The sequence below is a fragment of the Myodes glareolus genome, chromosome 13 (assembly GCF_982192425.1).
Source record: "Myodes glareolus chromosome 13, mMyoGla1.1, whole genome shotgun sequence".
Classification (NCBI taxonomy): domain Eukaryota; kingdom Metazoa; phylum Chordata; class Mammalia; order Rodentia; family Cricetidae; genus Myodes; species Myodes glareolus.
Genome location: NC_142038.1, coordinates 50,793,260 through 50,804,715, shown reverse-complemented (window position 1 = coordinate 50,804,715; position 11,456 = coordinate 50,793,260).

Below are 11,456 nucleotides of genomic sequence, written 5' to 3'. Positions count from 1 at the left end.
CGTTTTTAGGGGAGATATTTGAGGTCAGTGTTGGCTTCATACCACACAGCTCTAGGAATGAACCGGTCTGATTAGGGGCAGCTAGGGAATCAAGAAAAGACAGACACAGACACAGAACACAAGAAAAGATGGGTTTGTGTGGACTGGGGTTCCTGATGGAGAAACTGCAGCATCTCAGAAGCTCAGTGTGTTTATTATACGGAGTTGAATGTGGAGGCAGGGTTACTACATACAGATAAACAAGAAGATAAGGAGGCAAATGTTCATGGAATACAGCTGGATTAAGGAGATGGGTTTAGCTAAACTCCATAGTAGCAATCTCTGTAGGGGAACAGTCTTCAGGCCATAAAATATCTGGGAGAAAAAAGCTATAGTGAACCCACTAGGAAGACTTTGCCATTTCTCTGAGCCTTACCCCAGGACAGCAGGTAGAAGGCTTTGACATTTCCCTCTGAGTCTGAGGCTGTCTATGTCACCAACACACACTTACTTAGTACTTCACACACTTAGGACTTCCTCCACTCCCCACATCATATTTAGCTATTCAAACCAGGCCAAATGATCTTAGACATAAGCTACCATTTTCTGTCAATAAAACAGGGCCAAGAGCATGGATTTTTAGTCCTGTATGCTGCAAAAAATTAATTAATGCCTATAACACTGTTTGAAATCTTTAGATGAAAGACCTATGCTGTATATACAGTTATTAGGGCCTCCTAAGGTCCAGGGGAACCCTTCATATCAACCATTTAAGACCTCTTGTCTCCAGTCTGAACCTGTGGAAGAATCGTTCTCAAACTTTTGTGGGAATTAAAATCCAGGGTTACCATGTGAATTCACAGCCTCTTCTACAGTTCTTATTTCCTTAGAGGTTTTAAATACTAAGTTTTGTGTTTTTCTGTCCTTTTGTCTAGTGCCTCATACTTCTTAATACTTGAGATCTTTTTCTTTGCAAAAGGATCTGAGAGTGTACTTGTATATGCTGGTCAAGTTTTTCAATATGATATAAACTTAAGACCTATCTGGGAAGAGGGAATATCTATATATCTATCTCTGGGAAGAATCTATCTATCTATCCATCTATCCATCTAATCTATCTATCTATCTATCTATCTATCTATCTATCTATCTATCTATCTATCTATCTATCTATCTATCTAACTATCTATCTGAGGCAGGGTGTCTTTTTATGGCCCTGACTGTCCTGGAACTGACTCCATAGACCAGGCTGGCCTCGAACTCAGAGGTTCACCCGATTCTGCTTCCCAAGTGCTGGGATTAAAGATGTGTGCCACCACACCACCAGGGTTAGAAGAGGGAATCTTAATTGAGCAAATGCCTCCGTAAGATTGAACTGTAGGCAAATCTGTGAGAGTATTGTCTTGATTAATGACTGATGTCACCGTGGATGGTGCCATCCCTGGGAGGTCCTGTGATGTATGAGAAAGCAGGCTGAGTAGGCCAGGAGGAGCAAACCAGTAAGCAGTACACTCCTCTGTGATCTGTTTCAGGTCTCCAGGTTCTCACTTTTAGTCACAGCACTGACTTCCCTCAGTGATAGACTAGCTATTATCTGTCTTTCTTGTTACTGCTAGTGAGCTTAAATGATATCTTATTGTGGTTTTTATTTTAATTTCCATGATACTTGATGATGAAGCTCTTTTAATGCTTCTAAGCCATCTATGTATCTTCTTTGAACAAATGTTCCTTTTCCTTTTTTTGTTTTGTTATTCTAGACTTGGTTTCTCTATGTAACTGTGTAACAGCTCTGGTTATCCTGGAACTCTCTGTGTAGACCAGGCTGGCCTCACAGAGATCTGCCTGCCTCTGCCTCCTGAGTGCTGGGATTAAAGGTGTGCGCCACCACTCCTGGTTCCTTTGCCTTTTTTTTCACACACACACACACACACATACAGAGAGAGAGAGAGAGAGAGAGAGAGAGAGAGAGAGAGAGAGAGACAGAAAGAGACACAGAGAGAGAGAGAGAGAGAGAGAGCGCCAGACATCTCGAGCAGAGGTTGGCCTTAACTTCTGATCCTTACCTGCATCTCCCCAGAGCTAGGATTGCAGTTGTCTGCTACCATACCTACTTCTCACAGTGCCAGGGATGGAATCCAGGCTTGTTGCATGTTAAGTATGCATTATGAGATAAATTTCTAAACTCAGGATATTCTTAGTAACATTTGTTTTTCTTTCTCCTTTAAGAGCCTAATGAGGAAGAATATAGAATGCTGGTAAATTTGGTACTAATGCTTTAAATAATTGTGCTAAGGTACCAGCAGGTAAGTACTCCCTACTCCAAGACAGGATTTTGCTGTGTAGCCTTGGCTATCCTAGAACTTGCTCTGTAGCCCAGGCTGGCCTTGAACTCAGAGATCCACCTGCCTCTGCCTCCTTAGTACTGGGATTAAAGGTGTGCAGTATCAATATTATTAACAATATTGATAATTAATAATTGATAATATTAATAATATTATTATTATTTAATAATAATCTAATTAAAAAGTTTTTTTTTATTTATGTGTGTTTGTACCCCAGGTATACCGTGTACATGTGGATGCCCTTGGAGGCCAGAAGAGAGCACTGGATACCCTGGAAATAGTATTAATTGTGGTTGTGATGTGGGTGCTGGAAACCAAACTTGGGTCCTTTGAAAGAGCATGCATTGCTCTTAATCACTGAGCCAACTGTGCAGTGCCACTGGGCTACATATTTTAGGTTGATGACCTGAGTGATTTTAGAGGTTACTACAAAACTGTCACACGTTTTAACAAATTCAAAAGTGCATATACAAGTAAAGTGCTGTCTTTTAAAAAACTGAAATAGGAGGTGGCAGATTAGAACTTCAAGTCTAGCCTGGGTTACATGAGACCTTTCTAGCACAATAGTATAGATGTTCTTAGTGATTTCTTTTTTTCTTTTAGGCAAATATATATAGAATCAGGCAATATTTTAGCTCTATCATGAGTTATTTACTATTTTCTCAATGATGAACAAATAAGGTTTAATGAATATTCATGTGTACACATACACACACACACACACACACACTTTGGCTTATATATTTTTTTCAACATCTCTCCCCCAGAATTAAATAGGCTTGCTAAAGGAAAGGCATATGCATAAAAATTCTGGGGTGGGGCTGGAGAGATGGCTCAGTGGTGGTGGTAAGTATAAGAGCACTGGCTGGCCAGGTGATGGAGGCTTTAATCCCAGCATTCAGGAGGTAGAGGCAGGTGCATCTCTGTGAATTCAAGCCCAGCCTTGTCTACAGAGCTAGTTCCAGGCCAGGCTCCAAAGCTACACAGAGAAACCCTGTCTTGAAAAACTGAAAAAGAAAAGAAAGAGCACTGGCTGTTCTTCCAAAGGATGTATGTTTGATTTCCAGCGCCCACAGTGTAGTTCACATCTGTAACTTCTGTTTCAAGGGATCTGATGCCCTTGTCTTGCCTCTATGGGTACTGAATACACATGGTACATGCAGGCAATATATATATATATACATATACATATATATAGTAAAATCTAAAAACAAACAAACAAAACAAAATAAAAAAGATCACTACCATGACAAAAAAAAGCCCCCAAGCATGGACCAGTGAAATGGGACCACTTTGCAAGCCTGAGGTCCTGAGTTCAACCCCCAGAACTTACATTAAAAAGATAAAATAAAAAACTGGATGTGGTAGCACATATCCATAATCCCAATGGCAGAAACAAGAGGGACCATGGATAAAAACCATAGAAGAGAACTGACATTCCATAGGCATACCTGCGCGCGCGTGCGCGCGCGCACACACACACACACACACACACACACACACACAATCTCTCTCTCTCTCTCTCTCTCTCTCTCTCTCTCTCTCTCTCAAATAGTCATCTTACTAAAGACTCTATCCCTCTGCTCTAGTCTTGTGGCACATGAGAAGGCACCAGAGAATTTATGAGGTCAATTATTGGACATGAGATTACGAGGCTCCAAGTAGTGGTCTAACCAGTTTTGTTTGAAATATTTCTCCAGAATTCCCAACATTCACAAAAAATGCTAGGTATATAGGACAGTATTGCTGTTTTCTTTGGACTCTCTAGTGTGGCTCAATCTTGATTAAAAACAGCCGACTTGTGAGCAGAAGTTTTGAGAGGTCACCGGCAAGCTCTCTTCTCAGACATGTTGTCTACAGAACTTTGTAATAGTGAAGTCATTTTTAACCAGCAAACCTTTATATCTAAATCTCTCATAAAGTTCAATATTGCTGTTTTTTTCCCTGGTGCCACTACTGCTGACAACACAGGGTTTAAGAAAGGCTTCTACAGGGGGCTGGAGAGATGGCTCAGTGGTTAAGAGCATTGCCTGCTCTTCCGAAGGTCCTGAGTTCAATTCCCAGCAACCACATGGTGGCTCACAACCATCCGAAATGAGGTCTGGTGCCCTCTTCTGGCCTTCAGGCATACACACAGAAAGAATATTGTATACATAATAAATAAAATAAATATTTTTTAAAAAAAAAAAAAAAAAGAAAGGCTTCTACATGAAAAATTCCAGAAGGAATCCTGACTTTTCTGGAGCTTCCACCAGACTCATGGCTCAAACAGGCTTTCTGTACACATGCTCTTGGGGCCACAGGAGACAACTGTGTTCTTTAATGAAGAACACCTGGTAGGTGGCACTGTCACCTTGCCCTGCAGGTAAACGCCTTGCTGTGTCTCCTGATTTATGGGCCTGCCTTGATGAGTGAGGGGTGTGGCAAACTGAGTTAAGTTCAAACACTCCAGAAGAGTTTCAGAGATCAGCCTGCAGAATGACTCAGGCCTCACCTGTAAGTTAAAATTGCTCTTCAAATTGGAGTCCTGGATCTGCACCTTCCCCACTTTGGTAAGAGCGTCTAAGTCTCACAGAAAATAATGCGACATGTAAGATCCTGTATGTTATCTTAGAGATTTTCCCAGGAGATATCGACACTAATGCCCAGTGCTCCAGCTACTGTATTAAAAAGGGAAACGTGAGAGAAGGCAAGATGGCTCAGAGTGTAAAAGCACTTACCACAAAGTGCCCTTCACATCATACACACACAACAACAATATCATAGAGGTGTGAGCTGTGTGTGATTGTCAACACTGGTATTATTGGTATGTGGGAAGTGGAGGCAGGAAGTTAGTGAGTTCAAGGCCAGCCTCAGCTATATGTTGAGTCTGAGAACAATCTAGGGTATATGAGACCCTGTCTGAAAAACAAAAGCCATGTATTGTGGCTTATGCCCTTGATGCCAGCACTTGGGAGGCAGAGACAGGTAGACATCTGTGAGTTTGAGGCCAGCCTGGTCTACATAGTGAGTTTTAGATCAGTCAAGGATACATAGAGAGGCCCTGTCTCAAAAAAGAAAACAAACCCAAAACTCTTCAACTATTGAATTCAAGCAAGGCCATACTGCAAGACCCTGTCTCAAAAATAAGTTTTCAAAAAGTGATAGGATTATGAATCCTATCATTCATAATTCCCAGAGGATTCTCAGGAGTCTTTCTGACTCAAAAGTGCTGATTGACTAACTGCCAGGCCACACTAACCTGTGAAATGAGTAGGTTCTTGTGTTGGGGTTGTTGTCTAATGGCTCCCTCATCAACAAAGCCTTTATACATGAGAACCCAAGCTTCCACTGACCTGGGAACTTTAAAGACTAGCAGGACATGGCACTAGCTAAGGAGAGCTTCTAAAGAAAGCTGGTGCGGCTGCCTAAACTGTAGTGTATAGCATGTAAGAGTATATGTGAAAGGTACAAAGTGGATACTTGAGGCAGAAGCGGAAGTCTGGACTTCCTATTGATTGTAGAACTTAGAACTTTTTTTTCCCCAATGAGCATGTACAAATGTAGATTGGGCTGTGTTTCACTACAGTTGCTGATGCACAATACTCAGTCCCATGTTTGGTTTTTCCTTTACTATGTACCCATGTGGGAGAAATGCCATAGGACTGCTACAAGTTTTCATCTTTCACTGCAAAGATGCATCTTCCAGGGAAGGCAATACCCAAAGTATACTCTCCAAGGGTTCACAGGGGAGAAGCGCTTAGTCTCCATTCTGCAGTTTGGTATCTTTTTGAAACATGTTTCTAGTTACTGTAAAGACACTGACTGTGTGTGTTTCTTTTCAGCAGTTTCTCAGGAGTTTTAGATTTGGCATGGGTTAAGTTCCTCTAAAGGATGAACCAGTCATCTACACCTTCACTAGAAAAGTGGTTGTTCCTAGCCTGTGCATGGTGGTGCATACCTAAGATCTCAGCACTTGGGAGGTCAACGCAAGAGAATTCCCTTGAGTTTAAGCCTAGAGTGAAGCCATATCTCAAAAAATCAAGTAAAAGAAGTACAAACAAACAAACAAGTATCCCTGCACACTGCCAAGTATCCCATTTAACTAACTCTTCATTTTACATGTATAGTGATTTTTTTTTTAAAGAGTCTCATGTAGTCCAGGCTGGCCTTGAACATGCTATGGAGTCAAGGATGATCTTGAACTTCTGATTCCTGCCTTCCCTTCCAAGTAATAGGATTACAACCAATGCAACCATACCTGTTTTGATGAGATGCTGGGGTTCAAACTCAGGACCTTGTGCATGCTAGGCTGATACTCTACCAACTGAGCTATATTCTCAGCCCTCCTATAGTGATCTTTTCCTTAATACCTTTACTGAATCTTCTGATTACCCAGAGTAATGTATTACTTACAGATAAGTTGAAAATACAACTAAATAGGGGCTGGAGAGATGGCTCAATGGTTAAGAGCACTGACTACTCTTCCAGAGGACCCTGGTTCAGTTCCCAGCACCCACATGGCAATGCACAACTGCCTGTAACTCCACTTCTCTGGTATCTGACACCTTCACACCAATGCACATAAAGTTAAAAGTTATTTAGAAATAAAAAATACAACTAAATAAAAGTCACTTACCATCTTGGGTCAGCAAGACAACTCAGTGGATAAAAAGGCTTTATGATGATCTGAGTTCAACCTCTAGCTAGAGTCATGTGGTCAAAGGAGAGAATCTACTCCCTCAAGCTGTTCTCTCCCCGCTACATATGCCTCTGGCAATGAACATACCTGTTCACTCACACACATAAAAAAGACAGAACCAAAGAGGGGCTGGCAAGATGGCTCAGTTGTTGAGAACACTTGCTGCTCTAGAAGAGACCCAAATTCAGTTCCCAGCACCCACATCAGGTGGCTCACAATCATCTTTAACTCCAGCTCCTGGGAATGCGACACATTCTTTTGGCCTCCATATATACATTCACGTGCTTGCGCGCGTGTGCGCATGCACATACATACACCCACCTATCATCCATAGAGTCATAATCTACCTCTATCTTGTACATGTAAACTTTGTTTTATTTTATTTTGAGATAGGGTCTTATGTAGCCTAGGCCTCCAACTCATTTTGTAGCCATGGTGTTAGGATGAAGGTATGTACAGCCACACCCATTTTTTTAATTTAAAGATCTCACTCGTCTGGAACTTGGTATGTCAGTCAGGTTGGTTTAAACATGTGATGCTGGGACTGGACCTAAAGCACGACATGCAGGGGCTCACCTGAGAGCCTGGAATGGTTTGGAAGTCAGCCTGTAGCCCAGGCTGACCTCAAGATCCAGTGATTCTCCTGCCTGTACCTCTCCAGTTTGGAGATTACAAGTGTGTTCCACCACTTGTAATGCTACTTCATTAATTGATTGATTTCTTCTTTGTTCTTTTCAGGCAAGGTCTTTTGTAGCCGAGGTTGAACTTGCTTGCCAGTTTTGCCTTATCTCTTGATCCACCTCTCTTTACCTCCCCAGTGCTGAGATTGATTATAGGTGAGCACTACCATGCTGAGTTTCATTAACTAAAAAAAAAAAAAACAAAAAAACACACACACACACACATAAAAACACAAAAAAACGGTGATGGGAAGCTGGAGAGATGTCTCAATGCCCATGACAGGCAATTTACAACTGTCTGTAATCCCAGCTCCAGAACTAACATCTAGTCTCTGATATACCCCTACCCCAGCATTGAGGTTACAGACACACTTTCAAAAACAGATTTTATTTTTAATTATGTGCATGTGTGTGCCTGCATTTGGGTACGTGCATCTGAATGTAGTGCATGCAGAAGTCAGAAGTGGGTATCAGAACCCTTGAAGCTTGAGCTACAGGAAGCTGTGAAGAACTCAACATTGTGCTAGGAACTGAACCCCAGCCCTCTGTAAGAGGAATACACACTCCTGACCACTGAGCCATCTCTCCATTCCCCCGTCTTAGATAGGATTTCTATTGCTACCATGACTGTGGCAATTCTTATAAAGGAAAACATTTAACTGTGCTAGCTTACAGTTCAGAGGTTTAGTCCATTATTATCATGGCAAGTGTCATGCAGGCAGACATTGTGCTCAAGAAGGAGCTGAGAGTTCTATATCTTGATCCACAGGCAGCAGCAGAAGACTGTGTGTCACACTTGGTGTAGCTTAAATATACAATACTTCAAAGCCTGCCCCCACAGTGACACACTTCTTCCAACAAGATCACACCTACTCCAGCAAGGCCACACCTCCTAATAGTGCCGCTCCCTATGGGCCAAGCATTCAAAGAAAGCCGAAGTAAACCAATAAATTTGTTTCACTTTGAGGATGTCATAAAATCTTTATAATTCTGTTCTGAAGGCGAACTGGGGAGGTAGCTCAGTGGATAAAGTACTTGCTTGTAGAAACATGAGGACCTGAGTTCAGATCATAAAAACCAGGTATTGGACACATGAGTCTATGTAGATCATACCTATTCAAACCACCACACTTCTTTCTAAATTTTATTCTTACTTAGATGTATATTATTAGTTTGTGTGTGGGTATCCAAGGGGGCTAGAGATCCCTGGGAGCTGGACTTACAGATGGTAGTGAGCTGCATGATGTGAGTGCCAAGAACCAAACTCAGGTGCTTTGCAAAAGCCACAGAAGCACTGTCATTCTCTTTAATATCAATAAATATCTTTCAATATCAAGACAGGGTCTCACTATATAGCTCTTGTCTGGCCTGAAACTCACAATGCAGACCAGGCTGGCCTCAAACTCATAGAGATCCACCTGTCTCTGCCTCCCAAGTGCTGAGATTAAAGATATGCACCACCATGCCTGACCTAAAAACCTTTGATTTATTTCCTCGATGTGCATGAGTTCTTTGTCTATATGTATGTATGTACATGCACCACATGTGTGCCTGCTGCTCAAGGTCAGAAAAAGGGGCCAGATCTTCTGGAACTGGAATTATTACTTATGGGTGGTTGTTTCTTCTTTGCTTGCTTTTTATGTTGTTGTTTTTGTTTCGAGACAGGGTTTCTCTGTATAGTCCTGTCTATTCTGGAACTTGCTCTGCAGACTAGGCTGGCTTTGAACTCAAGAGATCTGCCTGCCTCTGCTTCCCTGGAACTAAAGGCATGTGCCACTATGTCCTGCTTAAGGATGGTTGTAAACCATCATATGGGTGTCCCAGATCCTCTGTAAGAGCAACAAGTGCTCTTAACTGCTGAGCCATCCCCGCAGAAACAACAGAAGTTCTCAACCACTAAAGCATTTCTTCAGCCCCAATACCTGATTTTTATGATCTGAACTCGGGTCCTCGTGTTTCTATAAGCAAGGACTTTATCCACTGAGCTACCTCCCCAGTTCACCTTCAGAACAGAATTATAAAGATTTAATGACTTCATCAAAGTGAAGCAAATTTATTGGTTTACTTCGGCCTTCTCTGTATAGAATGGAATGAACTATGATAGACTGTTATGCAGAGATTCACTGTTTTGAGAAAATCCAGGTTCCATGTGAAAGAACTACATGTATGGGCTGGAAGATGGCTCAATGGCTAAAAGCAGCTGCTGTTCTTCCAGAGGACCAGAGTTCAATTCTAAGTACTCACATCAGGAGGCTCACAACTGCCTGTGGCTCCAGGGAGATCTGACACCTCTCTAAGGACTCCTACTTAGATGCACATAACTAAAAATAATGAAAATAAACCTTAAAAAACTACATGTAGTCAAAGTCCCCATATTTATAATTTTTTTTGTCAAACTCATATACATAGCTGGTGGATGAGACACTATGATTAAGAAAATGGTTTTCCTGGGGCAAATTTTATCCATTGCTTTCTGACATGCTGACCGCTGCAATTTCTTCAAATGTGAGAAACTCAGAGGCATAATTTGAGTTGGGGGAGAATTTGCTCAATGTCTTGTTTTTTTCCTTAATAATAATAATAACAGTAATAATAAGAATAGCAACAACAACCCAGTAGGACTGAAGAGATGGCTTGGGGGATAAGAGCACCTACTGCTTTTGAAGAGGACCAGAGTTCAGTTTCCAGCACAAGACTGAGTGGTTTACAGGGTCTGAAACTTCATCTACAGGGGATCCAACTTCTCTGGCCTCTGAGGTCACCTGCACTGAAATGTGCATACCTAAACAGGTAAACAAAAACATAAATAAAAACAAAACAAATCTTAAAAACCCCATCATATGGGAAATGAACCTCTATTAAGTTTTAAGAATTCTTCTATTAGCCGGGCAGTGAAGGCGCACGCCTTTAATCTGAGTATTCAGGAGGTAGAGGCAGGTGGATTTCTGAGTTCGAGGTCAGCTTGGTCTACAAAGTAAGTTCAAGGACAGCCAGGGCTACACAGAGAAACCCTGTATCAAAAAGTGAAACAAAACAAAACAAAACTTCTATTAAGTTTAAGAATTCACATTTTTTCAGATAGTGGCATATGCCATCCCAGTACTCAGTAGGCAAAGGCCAGACCCTGCTCCACTCCCCCAACCCCCAAAATGACAACCAAAACCTCTGAAGCTGTAGAGTTTGCCCCCTTTTTTCTTTGCCTGTCTAAAAGAGGGTAACAAAGAAATGCAAACTTGGAAACATTATTAATACACCATATATTACTGGAGATGTAGATCAGGAGTAGACCTCACCTAGTATACATGAAGCCCTGTGTGAGCTCCTCAAAATACAAAACACAACAAATGAGGACAAACACAGTACAGTAAGTACTCTTGTTAGTTTTCTGTGGGATAGTTTTTATTCCAATGCTCATTTCTTACAAATATTGCCTGACTGTGACAGAGTCATGCCGTGTAGCTCATTTGGCCTTGAATTCTCAGTTCTCCTGCCTCAGTTTCCTGAATGGTGGAATTAGAGGTGCGGACCAGTATACCCAACTCAACAAACATACATGCATATACACATGTGTGGCTAGTCTGGGCAACAGAATTCTAGGCAATAACAACAAATATGTCAGGCGGCACAACCTTTATTCCTACTACTTTAAAGACAGAAACAGAAGGATCTCTGTGAGTTTGATGCCAGCCTGGTAAATTGAGTTTGAGGTCAGTCATAACTGCATAATAAAAACAAACAAACCAACCAAAACAAAATAAAAATCCAGCCAGGCAC